Consider the following 24,048-nt stretch of genomic DNA (forward strand, 5'->3'; position numbering starts at 1 on the left):
ATAAAGTGTAAATTTGTTATTTATGGCAAAAAGTAACCTTTATTCACTTATATAAAGGTTCTCATTCTATTATAACGAACAACAATTTGTCAAAACAGTGTAACAAGTTTAGTCAACACCTAGTAACAAAGAAAATATAATAGAACTGTATTAGGATAAAATCCTAAAGAAGCTTAATTGCTCTGTGTTTGATTTACTCGGATACATTAAAACAAGAGTTTGTCAAATTTCAGCAAAGGGACCAAGCGCATGTGATGTAGATCAAGAGAGAAGTCAGAAGGGGAGTAAGAATAAAGATGAGAATGAAAATAAGATAAAAAGAAAAAAATAAATATAATAATAAATGAAAATAAACTAAAGAAAAAGATAATAAAAAAAATAAAATAATATAAAAATAAAATTGATGTAATTTAATGTTTATAGCTCCTTGAGAGTATATGAGGAGCACCATGTTTTGCAAGAAGTCCACGGCCAGGTGTTCTTACCGGAAGTCCGCGGTGACATCATCGGCGCTTTGTAGTTTCCGGGCCTGGGGTTGACTAATGTCTGTTCTCCTGGTGCTTCTCTTATTCACAACACTTTTGTTGGTAAGCTGCTCAATAAGAGGTCTGTCACTCAGGTGCCAAAAGGGAGGGGTAATTCTGGTTAGGAAAACAACATTTTGTATCCCCATTGCACACTGAGTGAGAGATATCTACATAATAATCAGATAATACAGAGATCTTGGTTGCATATATCTGCAGATATAGGGCTAAGCCCCCAGGCCGTATGTCAAGGCATCTCTGTCGCTGGGGGTCCCTAATACTGGGTATGGGTCTGGGGTGTGGGCCCCCAACATGCCGACACAGGCTGAGTACTCCAGGGCAGCATACAAATGAAAGTTAGTGGGGGTTAATAGGAAGCACATAAGTGCTATATAGGGAAGTGAAGGTGTGATTAAAATACAAAATATATATAATGTGATAGGAAAAAATAAGTATTAATAAAGTGTTAGGGTGTGCTAACCTGGAGCAGACCAGCCCTACCAACACAGGGGGCACCACACTCCCAAACCCATCCCATAATCAGTAACATATATGTCTGGGCTTAATAGCCCAGTGTAAGGCCACATGATAATGGCGTATAACATCTGAGAGCCAGCTTACCTGGAGCTACCCCTGGCTTCTCCAATGGCACTCAGGTGTCAGCAATCTCTCCTAATGCTGACCCATCTATGCCTCTCTCAACTGCACAACACTTTTGTTGGTAAGCTGCTCAATAAGAGGTCTGTCACTCAGGTGCCAAAAGGGAGGGGTAATTCTGGTTAGGAAAACAACATTTTGTATCCCCATTGCACACTGAGTGAGAGATATCTACATAATAATCAGATAATACAGAGATCTTGGTTGCATATTTCTGCAGATATAGGGCTAAGCCCCCAGGCCGTACGTCAGGGGTGGGGAACCTCAGGCCCGGGGGCCGTATGCGGCCCCCATAGCCAGTCTGAGTGACCCACGCACCCACCCGGCGGCTTTTACGGGAGTCAAGTACAGGGGACTTCTCGCGAGAAGTAGGTAGTTATTTGCCCGTGTGGCTTTTGTTATGTAGGCATGACATCGCGCAAATTTAAAGAAAGAATGGCGATGCATCGCTCGGCCATTAAGGCAGCAGTGGGCGGTAAAATCACTAGTAAGATCGCTGAACAACCAGTGGCAACAATCATCTCCCTCGAAGTTCAGTCCAGCTATATCATTAAGAAACATCGTTGTATCTTGTAAAAATGTCTCTTGTACTTGTACTACTGGCTGCAAATAAGCATCGAGACTGATCCTGAACCCCTACCAACGGGACCATATTTGAAATCCAGATTTTTGTTTGATCCCCCATCCAATAATAACGCAATTTAAGCATTTATTACCTCCATGGTTAACACCATTGAGGAAGAAAATAAGATGCATAGAGTAATTAAGAACATGTCCAATGCTGAACGAAAAGCCTTACAAGACCTAGCATCGTACGATGACATCACAATCCGCCCTGCCGATAAGGGGGGCAGAATTGTGATTCTAGACACCCATGAATATCTACAGGAGGCTCACAATCAATTGCAAGATACAACAGTATATAGACAGTTGGACAAAGATCCTACACCTATATTTGTAAAAGAATTGGATGATATTCTAAGCCAAGCAGTTCAAGAAGGCATCATCCCGGCCCGGGTACATCACTCTCTTGTTAACAAAAATCCTATAGTTCCGGTATTATATTTAATGCCAAAAATCCATAAAAATCTTAAAAAGCCACCTGGAAGGCCCATTATATCAGGCAGGGGGTCACTACTGTATGATGTCTCTAAATACCTCGATGCTTATTTGCAGCCAGTAGTACAAGTACAAGAGACATTTTTACAAGATACAACAATGTTTCTTAATGATATAGCTGGACTGAACTTCGAGGGAGATGATTGTTTATTGTGCACAATTGACATTGTCAGTTTATATACCAGTATACCGCACGATCGCGGTATACTAGCCACTAGAAAACTCCTAACTGACAACCCTGTGTATGGAGGCCCTGACTTGGAACTATTTTTGAAATTACTAGATCTAGTACTCACTAGAAATTATTTCATTTTTGGTAACAATTTTTACATGCAAGTGAAAGGCTGTGCTATGCGCTTGCGTCGCGCCGACGTATGCAAACTGTTTTATGTTCGAAATTGAAAAAGATCTATTTCTGTCTAAACCTAATTATGCTTCCAAAATACCTTACTTCAAACGCTACATAGATGATGTGTTTGTAGTGTGGCGAGGTACTGCTGAGGAGTTTAATGCTATGATGGAATTAGCAAATACCCAGGACGAGCACATTAAGTTTACTTACAGTAACAGTGAGATCACATTTCTGGATTTCAAATTATCTCTACATCAGGGTATAGTCTCTACAACACTCTTTAGCAAACCCACGGACGGTAACTCGCTTCTATTAGCCTCAAGTTTCCATCCTGACCCCCTAAAAAAAGGACTACCCTTTTCTCAGTTCTGCAGAGTGCGCAGAATCTGTAATACTACTGATGAAGAAAACTTACAACTTAAAGTGATGGCCAATACATTTCTGGAGAGGGGCTACTCCACACACATCATCAAGGAAGCGATGGATCGAGTGACAGCGTTGCCAAAGGAACATTTTTTGGCCAAAAAAATACCCAATATCATGGACAATAAAACAGTATTAATTACCGATTTTTCTCCGGCCAGCAAAATCATTACCAGCACAGCTAAAAAATGATGGCCATTTATTAATTCTAATCCAGAACTGCCCCTCCTACAGGGTTCTAAGTTAGTCCCTTGGGTACTTGTGGAGTATCACGGCTCCCACGATGTGCATCGCATGCTAAAAAATCGCATCGCATCGATTTTGCACTGAAATGCATCCAAATGAAATGAAATGTGTTGCAAACATGTTAAATGCCCCCAAATGTCATTTTTCAGAGTGTACCACCCCCACTATCAACGCCAACCCGAAGCGTGGCGAGCGCAGCGAGCCCGCGAGGGGCGGCGGTACGCGTCCTACGACCTTTTCATACCCCCACTATCCACGTCGGCGTGGAGTTGAGAATATAAAGTGTGGCGAGCACAGCGAGCCACCGAGCCCGAAGCGTGGCGAGCGCAGCGAGCCCCGCGAGGGGACGCGGATACCTTCACAGGTATCCGCGTCCCCCCGCGGGCTTCACAGGTGTCCGCTGCGCTCGCCACGCTTCGAGCTCGGTGGCTCGCTGCGCTCGCCACACTTTCTATTCTCAACTCCACGCCGACGTGGATAGTGGGGGTATGAAAAGGTCGTAGGACGCGTACCGCCGCCCCTCGTGGGCTCGCTGCGCTCGCCACACTTCGGGTTGGCGTTGATAGTGGGGGTGGTACACTCTGAAAAATGACATTTGGGGGCATTTAACATGTTTGCAACACATTTCCATGCATTTGGATGCATTTCAGTGCAAAAGCGCATGCGATCGCATCACGTCGCATGCGATTTGATTGCATGCGATGCGATTGCACGCGATTTTTGCTAAAAATAGCTAAAAACCGGTAAAAATCGCATCTCATCGCATGCCATCTCATGCCACTACATATGGCATGCGATGCCATGCGATTGGAGCCGTGATACTCCACAAGTACCGTCCCTTGTTACAGAAGAGGAAGGAATGTTAGAGACTGGGTGGTAAAAACCAACCCTATTGTAAAGAAGAAACCTGCTAGTCACTTTTTGAGTAAAAAAACAGGTAATTACAGGTGTTTAGGATGTACAACCTGCAATTTTTTAGAGGTTGGTAACACTTTTTCACATCCCTACTCCGGTAAGATATTTAAAATTAATCAAGTCTTCACCTGTAACTCCACCTTCGTGGTCTACCTCATCAAATGTCCTTGCCTACGTAGGCAAGACCATACGCAAATTTAAAGAGCGCATGGCGCTTCATCGGAGCGCTATCCATCAAATCTATGAAGGTAAAAGCATAGATCAGCCTGTAGCCAGGCATTTTTTTCAATTTAAACACAATCCATCATCCATTCGCTACAAAATCATTGATGGGGTACCCTGGTCTATACGAGGAGGTGACCGAGCAAAGTGCCTTTTGCAGAAAGAAGCAAAATGGATCTACCTTCTAAATACCACCAGCCCAAATGGTTTAAATGAACAATTAAACTTAAACTGCTTCTTGTGAACTTCTTGCTATTTACTAGCTGTATGTGTTATTATATTTGACACTATGTAATTCATTACTATTTTTGTTTCCAGCGGCTTGACACCTAGCAACCGGGAGACGCTGGTGACGTCACGGAGGATGCGTCAGAGCGCCCGTGCACGCGCCATGCGGGGACGGAAGCAGGAGACAGTCGCTTTCACGTGGTGGGGATTACCGGGTGTATTTAAGGTATGTTGCTTGCATATGTCTAATGCTTCTGATGAAAATTCAATAGAATTGAAACGTTAAGCTCCAAACTTGGCTGTTTGTGATAATTACTTCCCGTGAGTGCCGCCGCCACCTGTGTCGACTATCTATATATATATATATATATATATATATATATATATATATATATATAGTGGGTCCAGAAGGTGGCCGGCACTCCATGCAGCAGAAAATAAGTAGATCGGGTGCCCTCCCAGGAGAGGGGGATGAGACCCACTCCAATCTTTAACAGCACGCAGACGGGTGGCACTCCAGAAAAAATGACAATAATCAAACGGTCAGGTGATCCAACGTTTCAAATGTTATTACAACATTTTTCATCAGGGTGTAACAAAAACAAACAATAGGACGGTATATATACGTTACCGAATCAGTGCAGGATGATCCCCGTCTGCAGAGGCTTCCGGTGTGCGTGAGGGGACGCGGCGCACGTCGGCTGGAGACGCTGCGCCGGGATCGGAGGAGGCTTTCTGACCTGTCAGGTGATCCAGCTTGCTGGGTTCAGGGCAGTCTTCCGGCTTCCCCGTAGCCTAGCAACGCCGCTGCTGTACGTCAGATCGTCAGCCACGGCTTCACCTCCTGCTGACGCTACATCGGGTTATCTGTCAGATACAGGGAATGATTAAACACATCTAATAAAACACATCTAAAATGAATTGAATCCATACAGGCTATATGTGGAATGCTAGTACAAGCAAAAAAAAGGAGTCTTAGTGCTGTGTGACTGAAACAGGCTATTGCTGGATTGAGACCGCAGTTGTTTGATGGGGCTATATTGATGTTAAGCATAAAGCTTGTATTTGCTGGTTCACTGGTATTCTGCATTGTTAATGCTTATGCTGTAGAGCGGCCACTTATGTGTGGCTACTTATACTAACTCGATCCTAGCAAGATGGCATTCTCAGATACTTATCATAGTGGGGGCAACATGTTCTATTGGGCTCAAGTAAAATGGCTATATGTAATATAGAGAATATATTGTTTTCAGAGAGGCATATTTCTTTAGAAAAAGACATTTTTAGTGGGCAAAATGCTGTGAAAAAAAATCTTTTAAAGGGCCAAAAAAATTATTGAGTGGAAAAAGAATTTTTTAAGAAAAAAAGGATCATCTGGGGAAATTCTTTGAGAGGAAGAAAGTTTGGTACTTATGTAATATCTGGGCTCCCGTTTTTCTTATGAGACCGCATCCCCTCGCGGGGCTCGCTGCGCTCGCCACGCTTCGGGCACGGTGGCTCGCTGCGCTCGCCACACTATATAAAATCAACTCCATGTGTAGTTGGATAGTAGGGGTATGAAAAAATGGGGTGCATTTAACATGGGAGCCCAGATAATACATAAGTACCGAAAGTTTTTAAAGACGGTTCTTGACTCGTCGGTTGGTCATGTTATCCTGTAAAGGTGGCAGCATAGAGGTCTCAGGTCACGGTGAATTTTATAAGAAGCAGGAAAGGCTGCAGTTCTCGTTGAGCCCTTTTAGGGGCGACGGTGTCCAATCTTCTTATCTATTGAACTTCTCTTTGAAGCAACAGACGGCCTCTGTCGCCACCTCTTTTCAGGGGGGGGACATGGTCCACCAGCTTGTATCGAAGTTGTGCCAACGAGTGGCCAGCCTGTTTGAAGTGCCTGGCCACCGGCTCTCGGAAACTGCATACGGTCTTGCCCACGTATGCCAATCCACATGGGCATTTGATTACATATATAACGAATTTATCGTGGCAACTTAATATATGTTTGATAGGTAATCTTTTTCCGGAGAAGGGATGTGTGATGTCAGGGCCTGTTTCTAAGTGGCTACATGTGGCACACCCAATGCATCGGTATGATCCAGGTCTTTTTGTCATAAAATGGCTCCTGGTCACCAGGTTATTGCTTGAGACATCGTTCTTGACCAAAATGTCTTTGAGGTTCTTACCTCTTTTCTGACAATTTAGTAATCTGGTGTTCTGTAGGGATTTTAATCCAGGGTCATTTTGTATAATCGGCCACAGTTGTTTCGCCACATGAGAAATTTTTGTGCTGGCGGTGGTATATTCAGTCACAAAAGGAAGGATATCTTCCTTGTTATTCTCCTCCTTCGGTTTCAAGCAATCCTTTCTTGGTATTGACATGGCTTTCTTTTTGGCAGATTCAAGGTCTGGCTTCTTGTAACCACGTTGCAAAAACTTTAGCATAAGGTCATCCATTTGTGTAGATGCTAGATCTTCATTGCTTGTGATTCTCCGGATTCGAAGAAACTGGGAGAAGGGAAGGCTGCGTTTCATGGCTGCAGGGTGGAAGGAGGAGGCATGTAAAAAGGTGTTTTTATCGGTGGGTTTGTAGTATATGGAGGTCGATAGATGACCTTCGTTTTGTTTGATTAGGACATCCAAGTAATGAACTTCAGAGAAACTACAGGTGTATGTAAATTTTATCGTGGGGTCTTTTAGATTTATTTCTTCCATGATTTTATGGAACTCATCTTCCTCACCCGCCCACATCAGCAGAATATCGTCGATGTAGCGGCAGAACAACTCTATACCGTTTTTTAGTCTTGGATTTTCCAGGAATAGGTGACGTTCGATTTCGAACATATGCTTCCCATTGCGCATCCAAGTATTTGCCTGTAGTATGCGCCATCGAATAGAATTTTTTTTTTTTCTAGGGTCTGTTCCAGTAAGTTGATGAAAAAGTTGATTTCTGGCCCCTTGTACTGTACATTATTTGTGACTAGTTTTAGGACCGCGTGTAGCCCCTTGTCATGTGGTATATTTGTGTACAGAGACGTCACATCTATGCAACACATGAGGTGTCTTTCTTTCAGAGGGGTCAAATGTTCTAGTTTGTTGAGCAGGTCAGTTGTATCTTTCAGGAAGGTCTGTTGACTGATTATCACCGGCTGCAGCCAGTAGTCTAAATATTTGGCAATTGTGTTAAACAAGGAGTCCCGGGCAGAAATTATCGGCCGGCCAGGCGGGCATTTTAGGTCCTTGTGCACTTTTGGTAGCGCATACAATAAGGGCATAATCGGGAACTCTACTTGTAGTGCCTCCATGGTCTTTCTGTCGATGATGCCATTGTCAACTCCTTCCTTTAAGATGTTGTCTATTTCTCTTTTGTACTTAGGTGTAGGGTCAGATGTTAACTTTTCATAGACCTTGCAGTCTCCTAGTTGTCTATGTAGTTCATGTTTGTATTTATCCATATCTTGGACCACGATGGCTCCTCCTTTGTCTGCCATTCGTATAGAGATCTTGTCATTGGATTTCAGGTCTTTAATGGCCGCCATTTCTGCCTTACTTAGATTATTCATGGGAAATTTTTTTTCTTTGTGTCATCACGTACAATTTTCTCCAATGATCTGGAGTAACTTTTTATTGCTGGGTTCAGGCTGGTTGGTTCAAAGTGTGATTTCTTTTTGAAGGGATGTTTGGGTACTTGAGTCTCAATTTGTGCCTCTTGGCTTTGGTAATATTCCTTTAATTTGAGTATTCTTTGATGCTTGGACACCTCAATGCTCCAGTCCAAATCCTTGTATTTGTTAACTGGGACGAATGATAGGCCCTTATTCAGGACTTGTTTTTCAATGTCGGATAATTGGTAAGATGACAAGTTAATTACGACATCTAGTGGCGGTAATTGCGCTTTGGCTTTCCTGATATTTTGACCACCTCTCCTTGTGTGCGATCTTTGCCTTCCGCGCCCTTGGCACGGGTCTTTGGCCCTAAAGGGGGCTTGGTGGTACTTGGTCCAGCACTATTATCAGTGTCGCTCTGTGATGTAGACTGCTTTTGTACTGTATGTGATACATTTTCTTGTTTTTATTGTGTATTATCACTATGTTTCACTGTTCCGTATTCTGTTTAGATGGTTGTCCGGGCAACGGGAGGTGGATGATGGCGTCATCAGTGGGCGCGTCATTCGTGACCGGAGCCGCCGGGATGATTTCACGTGGTGTGGTGTTCCTGATATAGGTATGTGTGTTCACTTGTTTTTTGCATCCTGATGAAGAAGTAATTAAACTTCGAAAACGTTCGATCCAGCTCTGCCTGCTTTGCCTTATTGAACAGCCTCCGGGTGCCGCTTGTCACTTTCTTATCATTGGATACTGCGGTATAATTTAGCTTGGCACCGGAGCAATATCCATAATAAATATAGAACTCTCAAAAATAGAGTATCTAGAATCTTTTGTATGTTTAATGTGTGTCCGTCCGGTTATGTCAAAAAACTTTTTTAAATGAATTCATGATTAAACGTTAAGTTTTAAATTCAATGTGTGCCCCCAAAAAAAGAGAGTACTTTTTCTTCTTTCTTGTTGCATCCTTTTTTACTCTCAGGGGAGCACCTCCACAATACGTATTAGTGCAGTAGCACTTGATATAACTAAATAGTGGATCATCACATATAACATATGTACATTGTATCTAAAATTGCACATGGTACTAGTGCACAGGTTATCTGTCCCAATATCCCCTTCCCCGTGTGGAAACTGTAATTTCTATAACAGCAGATATGACACTCACCTCGGTCCCCTCCAACCCCTCCTTCTGGCTGTTAAACCACTCCACAATACCGCTTTCTTCACATAAAAAATCTTTACTACGTCACCTCAGCAATGCGGCTCATGCAATGATCCCTGCCTTCTGGAAATCCCAAATTCCGCCCACTCGTCTTGCCTGGTTTTCCTCTTTTTTTTTTTTCTTGAGACTGTCATTTGGTAACGACAACGGTAATTGTACCACCACCAAAAGATACACCACTGCTATATTTTTTCTTCTCTATCTGTATTCATCTGACACAACAGCTAGTAAGAAGCAAACTGTGAACATAGCCACTGTTCTTTACAGTAATCCATCACAAAAATATAATTTGGGTTAATGTGGTAGCTAACGGTGGAATAATGCCTGTAAAGGGTAACAACCTGCCATTCATTAAATAAATACACGTAGACAGTAGCAATACATGGAATTGCGTATATAACATGAAAGAAAATAGTAAATCTATTAAAACGTTTTATTTAGATGATCTTTGAGTTGAGCTCTGTGGAAAATCTTACAGCAAGGAGAACTGTGTTACCTGTCTAGATAGATATCTAAGAATCTGTTTAAAGTTTTTGCTTCAACACTTTGAGCCTGGGCCAATGGACAAATAAAAGCATTGATGGATTCCACCAGAGAGTTCCTGACGCTATTTGTTTAGCTCACACAGGTATAGATTCTGTGTATTTTTCCTCCTCATCGAGGGCCTGGATCACTGGTCTTTAGTTTGACACAAAAGGCCCAGGCTTGTTATGGTTGGTTGGCAGTAGGGTTTCTCTGGTACATATGCTACATATGTTTTTAGTTAGTGTAAAAAGGAAACCTCAAAAGCATATGGCTTTAACTTCACCAAATATCACTTTCTCTTTTGTCAGGAAAATGGCTGAGACAGCTGTATCACACAGGTGGTATGCTGTGCAGTAAATTATAAGGGGGTTTATAGAGGGCTAGAGACACGAGGTCTCTGAACAATTAATTTTACTAGAACAGTTTTGACCTGGGCTCACTTCTGTTTTAATCACTGCAAGAAAGTCTTATCAGTTTCAGATGTGCAGGTGCAGAATGGATGTTTTTGTAGGGGAGCGAAGGGGAGGAGGGTGCACAAAGGATGTAGACAGATAGGTAGATAAGCAACCCAGGCCATGGTGGTACACACTGAAAGTCTCTGAAACATTTAATCAATCAAAATGATCCCAATGAGCAACTCTACATCCCTTCCCATATTTTTTTTTCCAGAACGCAATTACTCCTTCTCAAGAGAGAGTGAGAGGAATCCATTGTACTAGCAGCAAGCGCTAAATGAAAAATTATAGTCAGGAGCATTACTGTATCATTTGTTTTCTTTTTTGAAATATCAATTCTGAAGCTTATATTAGTAATGAGTGAGCGCATCGTGGGCCTCATTTTAAAAATCAACCAATTCTGTAGCCCTAATATGCACATACTGAAACATTCAGGTAAAATATACAGACAGTGTGCTATGTAAGTAGGGAGGCAAATTCCGGACCAATTTTTTCAATCCCAGAATTCCCAGTATTGTCCGTCTGACAACGAAACCGACTTAGAAGCAGATCTTCGACAGGCAGGCAGAGGCTGGGGGGGGGGAGTCAGGTGGAGGCAGCACACAGACATGGTGGATGGGGAAACGCGGTAGGCACAATCCGAGCCGGACAGGAGCAGCAGGGGTGACACTTGATGGAGAAATGGTGGACGGGGTCCGGTGAACGCAGCAGTGGGGACAGCCAGTGCGTGGCTGCGATGCAGGATCTCTCTAACATCATGCTGCACATGTTTTCAGAGCAGCGCCTAAGCCGAGCACTGCCCTGCAGAAAGAGGTTAAAACATGCATTTTAATCTCGGGATTGGAAACTCCAAACCAGGGATTGAAATCCCGACCAAAAATGCCTGAAATCCTGGAATTGGCATCCCTATATGTAAGTATGTGGTCGCATCATGATAGCATTGAAGGCGTAAATTTACTAAGACGGGAGTTCTACTGAAGATGGGATGGGATGTTGCCCATAGCAACCAATCAGATTAGAATCCCAACTGTGATTTTTCAAACCGCTCAGTAAATGTTTCTAATGGATTGATGAACTCATTCCTTGCCCACGCTCACAAAGTCCCTTTGATGTTCTTTGATATGATAAAAAAAAAAACATTTTGGACACACAAAATGGATCCATCCATTGGCTTACTCAGCTCTGTGACGAGAGGGGAAAACCATTTGATGGTCGGTGATTTTGAATGGTTTTCCCCTCATGTGCACAAAGGGGGGAGTTTGGTTGGCAGGGTGGCGGAGCAGTGTTTACCTGATTGCTGGGCTCCAAAAACTCGCAGCCCAGCGATCAGGTCTGAATCGGACCATATGTGCATAGTATTTATTTTAGAGAAAGGTTATTTGGTAAAAAAAATTCATATGTGAAGACTTTAAAATGCAACTTATCCAGCTGTACACTCAGATATCCAATCACTAGAGGGGTTATGTCCTTCATTTAGTATTTAACAGTGGTACTGTCACGGCAGTCATCCAGTCCATCTGCCCATCTACTTCAACAGACAGTGCAGGCAGTGGCGGAACTTGTGGGTGGTGAGCCCAGGTGAAAAATGTAATTTCCGCCCACCTTCTGCACCCAAGCCCTAGGGAGAGGCAGAGGGTGACAGAGGGAGGGGGGTTGAGGCAGACTGAAAAACAATGGGTGACAGGAAGGTGACAATAGCAGCTGTGGGCCCCTTAGTCCTTAAGGGCCCTGGTGCACTGCACCTGCTGCACCAATGTAGTTCTGGCTCTGGGTGCAGGGTTCTTTTTTGTTAAGGGGTTCTTCATTTATGCATCGATTATCATGGCTTGAACAAAATTACCTTCAAAAATCACTATTCTTTACCTTTGATTACAGAAGTCTTTCATAGAATCAAAAGAGCTACTGTACAGTCTTCACAAAATTCCATCTGACTGAGAAGCGCTTATAATCTTAGGGATTCAACATGGGGATAAAAGGAAGACAGCCTTTAACATTGCGAATACCTAGTGATGTTGTTTGGTCTCAGTAATGCCCCTGCCGTCTTCCAGCATGTCATCACTGAAAACTGGAGAAAACCAGTCTTTTGTAGTTTACATTGATGATATTTTCACCATGCCCATGTTAAAGAGGTTCTACAGAGATTGTGCGAACATCTTTGAGATTCCTACAATCTCCTTTTTAGGTTATATAATTTCCGGTTTTGCCAATTATTATTGAAGATTAAAAAAGAAATCTCCAAGCTGTAAGCACCATCACATCCCTTACTTGTAAGGGAACAGATCCATCCCACTGGTCTCCTGAAGCTGCATCCACCTTTCAACTTCTTAAACAAGTTTAATTTTCTGCTCCTGTATTATTACAAACAAATACTGTAGTGACCACACTTTCATCCTTCAGTTGTAGTTTTGTCTCAGAAGTCCAGAATGATAGTGTTAACCAGGACCTGGAAAAATTTCTACTTATCTATCTCTCTTCCTCCCAAGATAATTAGTCTGAACTACTTCCTTGGGCCAAATTTGCCCACAACAATTCGTACCACTCCGCTTATGCTTCTACACCCTTTTTGTGGTCTATGGACGACACCCCCGAGAATGTCAAAATCTTCCATTCTACTATGTACACGCATTTCAATCCTTGTTACAGTTTTTTTCTACAGTCTTGGACAGAAACTTGCAGACCGCCTCAGACGAGCAATTCCAGATTTCTAAAAAGGAGATCAAGTTTGGCTCTCTAAGAAAATCTCAGGTTACAAGTACCTACCATGAAGTTCACTCCTCGTTTCATTGGACATTATTATTGGAGTGTACAAGATCTTGTGTACAAGATCAAAATTCAACCTTCACTTCTGAAATCTATAATATTAAATCAGTTCCAAGCCATGCCGATTTCCAAAATTCAAACTTATCAAGAAGTGGATTCCCGACTATGCTTTGGTCTGCTACAGTATTTTATAGATTTGGAGGTCTATGGTCCCAAAGAAAGAACATGGATTTAAGTCTCGAATGTTATGCTACTGATCTTATTTAAAGATTCCATCATGAAAGTCCTCTTTAAGCCAAGAAGCATTTGGAGGCCACTGCACCCGGCGATTACTGCTGCGTGTGTTGCTACCTGCTCTCTCACCATGTGGCTGGTAGTGGGTGAGGGACAGGGGCCCCTCTTTAGTACTCAGCAAGATGGGTTCCTGCTGAGTACAAGCCATTGCAGGTGATCCGTCTCAGCCAACCAAGTGCCGCATATTCCCATTGAACAAATCACAGCCCCTGGATAGGTTTAAAGCTGCACTTCCATTTTCTGGCAACTCACCAGTGCAACTAATATCACAGCCATGCTGTGAGTGAGTTCCCTGTACAACCTTTCGCTTTCAAAGCTGATCCAGTACATCTGGTAATTTCTTCAGTTCCTACATATCGTCTTCAAGCTGTCCAGTACATCTGTTAAATCTGTGGTTCAGAATATTGTACATTCACCATTCATCCCGTCCAGTCCACCTGGTAATTCTCTGATTATGAATAGTCTTCAATTCTTACTTTCTCAGTTCTTCTGATATCCAATCCACTTTGTCTGGCAACTCTGTTTCTGAGTGGTCTCCTGTCTACCTCCTACTCTGGGTTCTGGTCCAGCGAGCCTGCATATTAAGTCTCTTAGAATAATGGCTAGCAGAGAGGACCCAGGCAGGGGGCCATGACCTGAATATCAATTGACACAGAAGTCCATACCTCCTTGTGGAGGTTGCTGGTGAACACCCCTGGCGTGTTAGACTCCATGCCACTCTTCCGGGTCACGTCAAGCTCTATTTATAACTCCTGCATGTTCAGACACTATATCAAGCCAGCTACTCTATAAGCGCCACATACGAAGTCTGCTCAAACTTTGACAGTTCCGCCAGACCAACAGAAAGCCCAATCGGTCACAGGTACACTTAGCTGTTTACCCCAGTAAATCTTATGTCATCTATAGATGATGAGAGTGATATGGTCCCGATTTCCAGTAGCAGCCTTTCCAGCTTTAGAAAGGTATCCGGTCAATAGGTTGACAGTGTCTAGGTCAACAGTCTATAGGTCAACCACTAGTTGTCAACATTGAATAGATCAACACATAAAAAAGGTCGACCTGGTCTAGGTCAACATTGAAAAAGCACAAAAAGACAAAGTTGGGCTCGTCGCACTAGGTACTGATAATGTAAATATCGGAAGAGGCCCCCAGTATTTATTACACTTAAATCAGTGATATTGGCAGGGTTTGCTACCTTTTGACAAGAAATTTGAATACATCAAGGGGAGAAGGAAAGACTAGGCTTGTCGTTATTGTGGTGCACCGTAAGGAGGTATTTTATATAAAATATAACTTTTATTCAATTATTCACTTAAAAAGCGACATATAAAACCAAAGACATACAAAATGGACAATTAACTCAAAAGTTTTAAAATTGAGGAAAAGATTCCTCACGTAGTGAGACCCCAATGTCACAGTATCCTGTGGTTTTTGTTTGTCACAGCAGTGCGTCTTACTATATAGGGAGTAATCTGCAGACCTGAACAGATCAGTGAATTCTACCCATGTGATAGTGTTATATCTGAGTAGCCTTTAAGTTACAATGATGAGTACTAATCCTCTAATTGCTAGGGTACTCCAACACTAGTTGTTTTAAATATGGTTATAGTGGGGAGATATAGTGATCTGATAGGTCTAGGTCTGCCGAGTTTTTAGAGGCTGTATTACATGTGTGCTAGATGGCAGTATAACTGTCTGGAGGGTAATCAGCTGGTGTGGTGAATATATCACCTTATCAATTCATAGGTGCCACCCAGCTGACCTTCCAACAGACTGAGTTATAGATAAATCAGAGATCCCAATTTTATAGCATATTCATGATGCACATAGAATGAATTAGCATCACCGGGGTTAAATGCTTGCGGTCTCTCTATATAAGTGCACACTTGCAATACCCTAAACAATACTAAAATACTAGCCCTGTCACCCCCGACAGATCCGGATTACAGCGCACCCTTGATGCTGACAAATGTCCTGGCACCAGCGGGGTAACGCCTTCGGTCTGACGGCGGGTGTAACTGTCCCTAATCTGCAGAACTAGGTAAGTATTCACCATTTGTATCTGGACATAGGTGGAATGGGGGGAGGGGAGGCACAGTTTAACAATGAACCATGTGCCTTCACCGCCCACTGGACAGTGCCGGAGGGCTGCGCACACTGTTGTGACAAAACAATGTTCAATGACAAATCATAAAGGAGGACAATGGGGTGCAGTCACTAGGTGGACACGGTCAACGCGCGTGTCGCTGCTCGCTTCATCACCATTGAAAAAGGTAGACACAAATAAAAGGTCAACATATCACTTGTCAAAATAGGTTGATGTGAGTTTTTCAAGATTTTTCTTTTTAAACCGACTTGTTCTTAAGGCTAGTGGATGTTTTTGACTAAGCTACTTTCACTAAGCATATTTGACTAGATGCACTGGAGATGCAATGGACTATGTTAGTCTGTGATCTAGTCAAAATTGCCTTGCCTTACTAGGTGATTCTAACTTAAAGGGTCCACTCATCAGAGTCTGCTGCAATTTTGGCTAACCTTCTAGGCGATTTTAACTGTCTAGTTCAAAATCGCCTGCCAAAATCGCACTGTGTGTACATCCTTTACTTTATTATCCAAGTGGGCATAAAGGATGAACATAATAGTGTGCCAAGCGCAGTGATGCACTGCACCCAAATGTCCAGGGCCAGTGCTAGGTTCTCCTGATTCATCCCCAAACATATGAACTTGCTATTATACTCAGCAGAGCAGGGTACTTGGATTAAGGAAGGGTGCCCACATCCAGGGATTAAAACATTTAACTCTATAAGGCTGGCCCTACTATTGCATCCAATGTCTAATGGTGCCCATACACGCTACGATTATCGTATGCGTTTTGTACTTTTTAAGTACAAAACGCATCGCATATACGATAATCGCGGCGTGTTAAGTGTCTGCCGCGTTCAGATCCGACGCGATGCGCGTCCCCGGGAGCCCGATATAGTAAAGTACAAAAAGGATGTGCAGGCACATCCTTTTTGTACTGTATCGCATAGAATCGCATGCACTTTTGTAGTATAGTGCGATGCGAAGCGATGCGAAGCGATGCGTTTATTGGCACGCCCCCACCCGCTGCCAGTCACCTCTTCTCTTCCGCGCCAGGCTGTCACGCGGAGGAGAAGGAGCTCCCAGCACTTCCGGCAGTAAGGTGAGCCGCAGCACTGGGAGAGGCCCCCGGGTAGGAAAGCACGCCGCCCCGTACATAATCACACAGCTCTCCCTTATATCCTTTACCTCAGGAGCATTTTTTTCTAGATACAAAACGTTTAAAACAACTTTATTTATTGTTTTAATTATGTGGACATTAGCAGAAATAAAGTTCTTGAACTTGCAATAAAAAAATAGGTTAAAATCTGATCAAATCAAATCGCATCTGAGCTCATCGGACGCATCAAAGTACAAATTGCATCCAATCCAATTGGAAAGGATTGCATACTGCAAGAAAAAACTTGTATAGTCAAAATCAAATCAAATCAAATAGGACCAAAAAAGCGTAGCGTGTATGGGCACCATTACAGTGATTGCTAACCCGGGATACATGTATGTGTGAATCATTACATACACTGCACATTATATGAGCATGACTATTGTCCTATTATTAAATAGTGCTAATTATGTCCTCGTCATGGACTACAATTTAGCATTTGGAGAACTATCTCTATAATCCTGCGTCCGACCATGAGAGTGAGTGTTTTTCATGTTTGCCTCCAGAATATCCAAAGGGGGTGTGGTTCTGCTCATCTCACTTGTAGAAAATCCAGAAGGGTTGTCTACTCTCCAAGGAGAACTCCCCAAGTCTCCCACAGGCAAGTATCATGTAATGTAGATAGAATAAAACTTGTTGACATCACAAAAACAAGCAGCGATCTTAGAGTATTTACTAAACAATGCAGCTAAATAAAAAGCTTTACGAAATGCATTGTGGGTATATTTGTTGACATTACAGTAATGTGTTCATTCTCAGACATCCGCTCTACTGCTGACACTGACAGTAAATTGTATCCACTAGACTGATATATGAGTACGTAAAATGTCAGGACACAGAGATCATCCAATCACAGAAATACCAGTTCTTCTATGCACATATTTGTACCGCCAGTTCATAAATCATTGCTATTTTTGGACACATCTAGGCTGTGCTAAATAATAAAATAAAAAAAACCTGGTGACAGATTGTACCATAAATGTATACACTTTTACCAGTCGCCTCACGGGAGATAAAAACTCATAAACGTGATAAAGTGACTGGTTGTTAACTGTAGCAGAGAGGATACAGCGTCACTGGAAAAAAAGACATTCATGAGCTATTATGTCAGTTAGATCTTTGTGGTAACAATAAATATCTTACAAAAGGTATAGTGAATAGGGAATTGTAAAGATGTAGTTCTCTGCTGCTACGTATGAATTTAATTATAAAAAATATGTATTGAGTTCCATTACACTAGATGCCGATTTAACAGCAAATGATTAATTTTCCATCACTAATCAATGCCAAATGCTATGTGCTCTGCAGCTGGAGAGCTTATGCATTTAGATACTGTTTGCTACAAGTTTCACAGTCCAGGCAAACAAACTGTCACAAGTAGGGTACTTACTTTAGAATTCTCCCATTGAGGACATATGGGGCATTCATTTATATGTCTTTACATGGAATTTTCTTATATGTGAAATGCAACAAATGTAAAAAATAAAAAGGCTAAAATGCAGCAAATCTTATTCTAGTTAATAAGCAGTACAAACAATTGGCCTGATTCAGAGTTGATCCCTTATGTGCAAATTCACAATTAGTTCGATTATCAAATGACGGATGGTAGCGTGCATGTGCAAGCCAAAATAGTAGCAGAAATATTAAAATGATCTGCTGACAATCCCCTTGCAATTTGATGGACAAGAAGTCATTGTTTGGAGGTGGTAACCGGCTATTTCTGGGAGTGTCAAAAAAAAAGCAGGGATGTACAGGCGTTTTCAGGGAGGGTGTGTGATGTCAGCACCGGCATCAATCAGCCTGTCTCAGTGCAGTTGCAGAGTTGTGGAAGAGTCAGACTTACTCACATTTGCACAGACTGGAAACATCATTAGATGGTGAGTGAATTGCATTTGGATGTGCGACAGGATAGCGGATGCTACAGTTTCACAATTCACTCGCAGATTTACACAGGGCAGGTTTTCACTCTGTCTGGGTAGTGGCTAACCACTCGCAGTCATCTGCATATTAGCAGGTGATTGATGAGGTCTTAATCAGGCCTAATGTGTACACAAATTACTCACTATGTTGCGTGCAGTGCAAATGAGTAAACCTCTTGAAATAAATTATGATTAAAACTACTTAGGTTGGAACGGCAGCTGCAGCTATAGAGCTTGTAAGCTACAGGAGTTTTGTAGCTGATGTCCATGTCCATAGGGTATCTGGACTTTAGGTCAGAGCCGGATGAAGGCTCCAGCAGGTCTGGAGTATTATAGACAAGGGGGGCCACTAAGGACTAAAAAACACACAAACACAGCATAAATACACCAAATACACACACACACACACACATCGCATACATCCACCCAACACACAGATACGTACATATCATCACACAGCATACATACATACATACATACATACATACATACACACACAAACAAACACAAATGCATGCATATACACACAATTGCATGCATACATACATTTATACACAACACACAGCATACATACACAACACAGAGATGGAACTACCGATGCAGCAGGTGCATTGCACCGGCGTCCCTGAGGACTAAGGTCCCTGCTGCTGCCCAGACCAGCAGTTTGTGTCACCCACTGTTAATGGGGCCCAAATAACACTTTTGCACCTGGGCCCACCATTCACACGTTCCGCCACTGCACACAGTTATGTGCATTTTTAAGGTACTTGATACAAATGCAGGAATTAACTGTATTTGTCACGCCTGAGATACTGAGCCCATAACTAGAGTTGACCACTGGTATAGAACAAGGGTGATTTCAATAGGTACCGGGATCCCGATGTCGGGTAAATGCCTGTCGGGATCCCGACTGTCGGGACCCCGTCCGGCACCCGTGATGGACCCATGTATTTTTGGCTAAAGCAAATATTCTGCTGTGGTTTAAACGTGACATATTGCTTATCATATAACTATACACTTAAGGCTCCTCTGTATTAATAGTCACAATCTCTATTTTTTTTTATAGAAATCAGTTTTCATAAATGAGGTGGAGATCCCGGTACACATCATTGGGGATGCTGCATACCCTCTACTATATTGGCTCGTGAAGGGTTACACACAATGGGGGAAATTTACTAAGAATACGAATACAAAAAATTGCATTCGTATTCTTACTACGAATGAATACGACTGCATACGGCTGTTTCCCATGTAATCGGCTCGCCACGCTTCGGGCTCAGTGGCTCGCTGCGCTCGCCACACTATCAAAAATCAACTCCGCGATGACGTGGATAGTGGGGTGCCCGTTGATAGTGGAGGTGGCGATAGTGGGGGTGGCGTTAACAATGGGGGTGCATTTAACATAGTAATCACCCATCAGGGTGCTTGTACAATTTAATATCGCATTGCATGCCATTTCTAATGGCATGCAATGCGATATTTTATCATACAGTGCGGGTCTGTGGGCCCGGAAATCAGGTCCCATCGCGTCCCATCGCATACCTTAATTAGTGGTATGCAATGCGATGGGCGCCCTTATAATACACAAGTACCGTTTATTCTTTTTTTTTTACACTGAATCAGCTCGATGCCCACCAGGGGCATCGAGGACAGCACCAGGCTTCAGCCTGGTCAGGTAAGTCCTGGAGGGGGGGTCCCCACTCCCCCAGGGCCCCTGGTCAGGCTGACTGGTCAGTAGGGATGAATGCTTTGGCCGCGGGACCTTATATAATAAGTGTCCCCCGGCTGTGGCATTACCCTGCTGGCTGGTTTGGCCTGGGGCTGGTTCTTAAAATACGGGGGACCCCTATTCATTTTTCCCCCTGTATTTTGGGAACCAGCCCCGGACCTGGAGCCTGGGGCTGGTTTTAAAAAATCGGGGAACCCCTATTTGTTGGGTTTCCTGATTTTTTATTACCGGCCCCGGCTCTTTCAGCCTGGTGCTGGTTACAGCTGTGGGGGGGGACCCTAGTTTTTTTTTAATTTCTTTATTTATTTCTCTATTTTTTTTTTACACTGAAGCCAGCACGGATCTGACTGATCCGTGCAGGCTAAAGTCAAATACGACAGGAAAATAAAGTGTATTTTCCTGCCGTATATTTGCGGCCGTTTCACGCTAATTAGCGGCCGTATTTTCAATACGGCCGCTTAGTAAATCAGGAACCACCATTATTTTGAATGGTGATTTCTGTCCTATTCTTTCTATGGTGTATTCATTCGTATTTGTAAATACAAATACGAATGTCCCATCACTAAGGATACGAAAATTCGTATGAAAATACGATATTTTTTCACAAATTTTGGGCCCTCTGTATTCTGGTGACTGTTGGTTTGGTTGGGTGTTACTAGATGTACCAGAATTGTAGTTGACCCCTCTAGTGTAATGGTAATATGGGTTTGGTGGGTAGTTAGGGGGCTGTTGGGGAAGTGGCGCTGGCTGCATGAAAGCATGGGAAAATGTACATTCTAAAAAGGACATTTGTCTCTCTTGCGTAGCCGTCAATTGAGACATAAATGCCTGCTGATTCTGCCTCTTAGCTTCCAAATATTTGTCCATGCATGCTTTTCTCCTTTGCTTGGACAACAGAATACAATTGGTGTAGATGTTCCACTATGACCGATGTCATCACTTTAGCCGCTTGTTCAGACCAGTTAAGCTTTGTGTTTTTGGCAGGAACGCTGTACACTGTAATTTAAAAAAAAACAATCACTTTAGACACTTCCATTACAAGTGATATATAAAAATAGCAGTATTGTTTGCGCAAATGTGCTAGTGGCCTTCCTCCACCTGCATGCTAGCAACATTCTGCAACAGATACTGGGTGGCATCCCCCCCAAAGTTGGTGTTTCAGTGATTTTACTATGTGAAATGGGTGTAAATAAAGAATGTCTACTTACAATTAGAGCATAATGGAGTGCCTTTGACTGGGGAGCGCCGTCTGACTGTTTGCTTCCACAACATTATCTATCTCTGCTTGGATGCTCTCAGATTGCATAGAAGAATCCTTCACAATCTCTGCTGCACCATCATCACCAAACAGCAGTTGTGATGTCGGGCACGTGTGCTATCGCCTGAGTGCCTTCAGAACCTGGTGAGAATGGTGGTGACAGCTTATCCTGGCTATTGTCCATCTGGCTGCAATGCGGTGCAATGGAGGAGGACAGGGCTACTGGGTAGCAGAGTGCCGTGTTCCCAAACGCACTGTAGCACATGTCATAGTGCACCCAATCGGGCCTAGCAGCACCACTTTTCTTGCACTTTAGGTCATCCACTGAACTGCTGAACTGCTTCCATAGATATTTTAATTTATTCACAACCTGTTGTTGCGTGTGATGGATAACCTCCTTATCGGACCAGTTGCTGGAAGTAGACACGATGGTGCAGGTCAGATTTGGGGTCTGCCAAACAGTCAGGCTGAGGGTTATGCTGTGGGACACTAGTGTGACAGCCACTGTGTGACAGAGCTGCAGATGAGGCTGTAAACACACTGGGAAGAGTGCTTGCAGCACAGACAAACAGATTGAGATGGGGGGTTGGTTGGCACAGGCTTAGAGACAATTATTTGTAATGCAAATTCAATGGTAATAATTAATGTAGACCAACATAAGAGAAGGCTGTTCAGGGGAACCCTGATTAGCGATTGCTGGTTGGTGGTGCTCCCAAAGAAAGTTCAGCGTATATACTGAAAGGGGTAGTCTGTGAGAAAAGACTGAGGAAGAACCAATAGGTTTTTGGGGCATGCTTTAAATAATAATATTGTTAATTAGTAAATGTATAGATGATATTGAAAAAAACCGTAACTTTTAATGTTGAGCTTTATTTTAAAATAAATTGCTTATATAAGCTTATGTCGACACCCCTTGTGTATAAAAACACACAAAAAGAAATATTCCCGCACCAGTATTCAAGTCGACAGTCCTCTGCCCTCAGAAAATTTCCTAAATGGGGGGGAACCAATGACTTTGCCCACACTAGGTCTGAGGGGTGCTACCCACTACTTAGATACAGACATAAACACCCACAAGAAAAAAAGAAGTATTTCTGTGGATGCACTGAGGACCAAATGATTTCTCATAAAAATTAACCTTTAATGTTTATATTCTAAAAAAGTCTCTATTCGGAGAGAGACCTGATATCCTTGTTATGGTGAAATATTAAAAGATAGATAGTGAATAAAGAGATGAAAATCTACGTGAATAAATTAAAAAAGAAGAGAGAGAAAAATACACATGTGTGTGTGTGCGAGTCTATGGTTTAAATATATGACTTTATAGTGTTTTTATCATAGACCTCGATATGTTGCCCTGTTTCTTGTAATAAAGAATCGCTTTCTTTTTCTCATGCGATATATGTCTGGACTGAAAATTCGGGTTCACTGGATATGGCTTTTTTTTTGATAAAAGAGGATAATTATGGTTCCTCAGGGTCCAGTGAGAAAATGACCCTACTAGTTCACCTTAGTATATAGGCTGGTGTAGTACTTCATGGGGTTAGTATTATTCATTCATATATCGAGATATGTTCTATCTGAAAGCACCGCTATGCAGTGCCACGTTAAGGGTACGAATGACAAGTTATACTGTTCAGTAATATTGCTGTGTGCTTGTGTCCTTACATAGGGTTTTATGTCTTACCAGTTGTGAAATTCTGGTGCTAGATATATAGCATCCGTGTTTAAGCGGTTTATCCGCCGGATCTTCCTATGTTGGGGTAGGGGTATTCAGTGGTTTTTGCGGATCTGGTATTATTTCTTTAACATACCCAAAAAGAATTTGTTACCCATGTAATAAGCGGGTCACCGCTGGGATAGGGTTGTATGTGCATATGTTGATACGCGCCTCACACACTGATTCAAATGATCTAATATGATCTGTCTTTTAATGACAGTACCCCTAGTTTCTACCCGTAATTAAAGCAGTTTTACCGCCGGGTCCCAAAAGTGGCTCGTATTGTAAGGAGCTATCCACAGCTATACTGGATATTATATAAGTTCTTTTTAATGTCTCTTTACTGCCGTCTGACAGTTATCTTGTCACATTCGTATCCTATCATAGACCTGCTACTATAGAGGGATATCTTAATTTAGTTATCTCCCTCACTTCCACGTTGTCAAATCTCTGATCCTCCGTGGTGTGAGGTACACACTGTGCAAGCTGTTAGTGCAATCCCCAGATCTGGATGTCAGTGCGCTAGCGCTGACTATGTTGTCAGAGCTGTTCGTGTGCTTTTATTAAGCATTTATGCCTCAGGTTTCCTCATTAGTAAGAGGGCACATTTCATATAACAGTACATGTATTATAGCGGGGA

The sequence above is a fragment of the Crinia signifera genome, chromosome 1, assembly GCF_055691185.1.
Source record: "Crinia signifera chromosome 1, ASM5569118v1, whole genome shotgun sequence".
In the NCBI taxonomy this organism is placed as follows: Eukaryota; Metazoa; Chordata; class Amphibia; order Anura; family Myobatrachidae; genus Crinia; species Crinia signifera.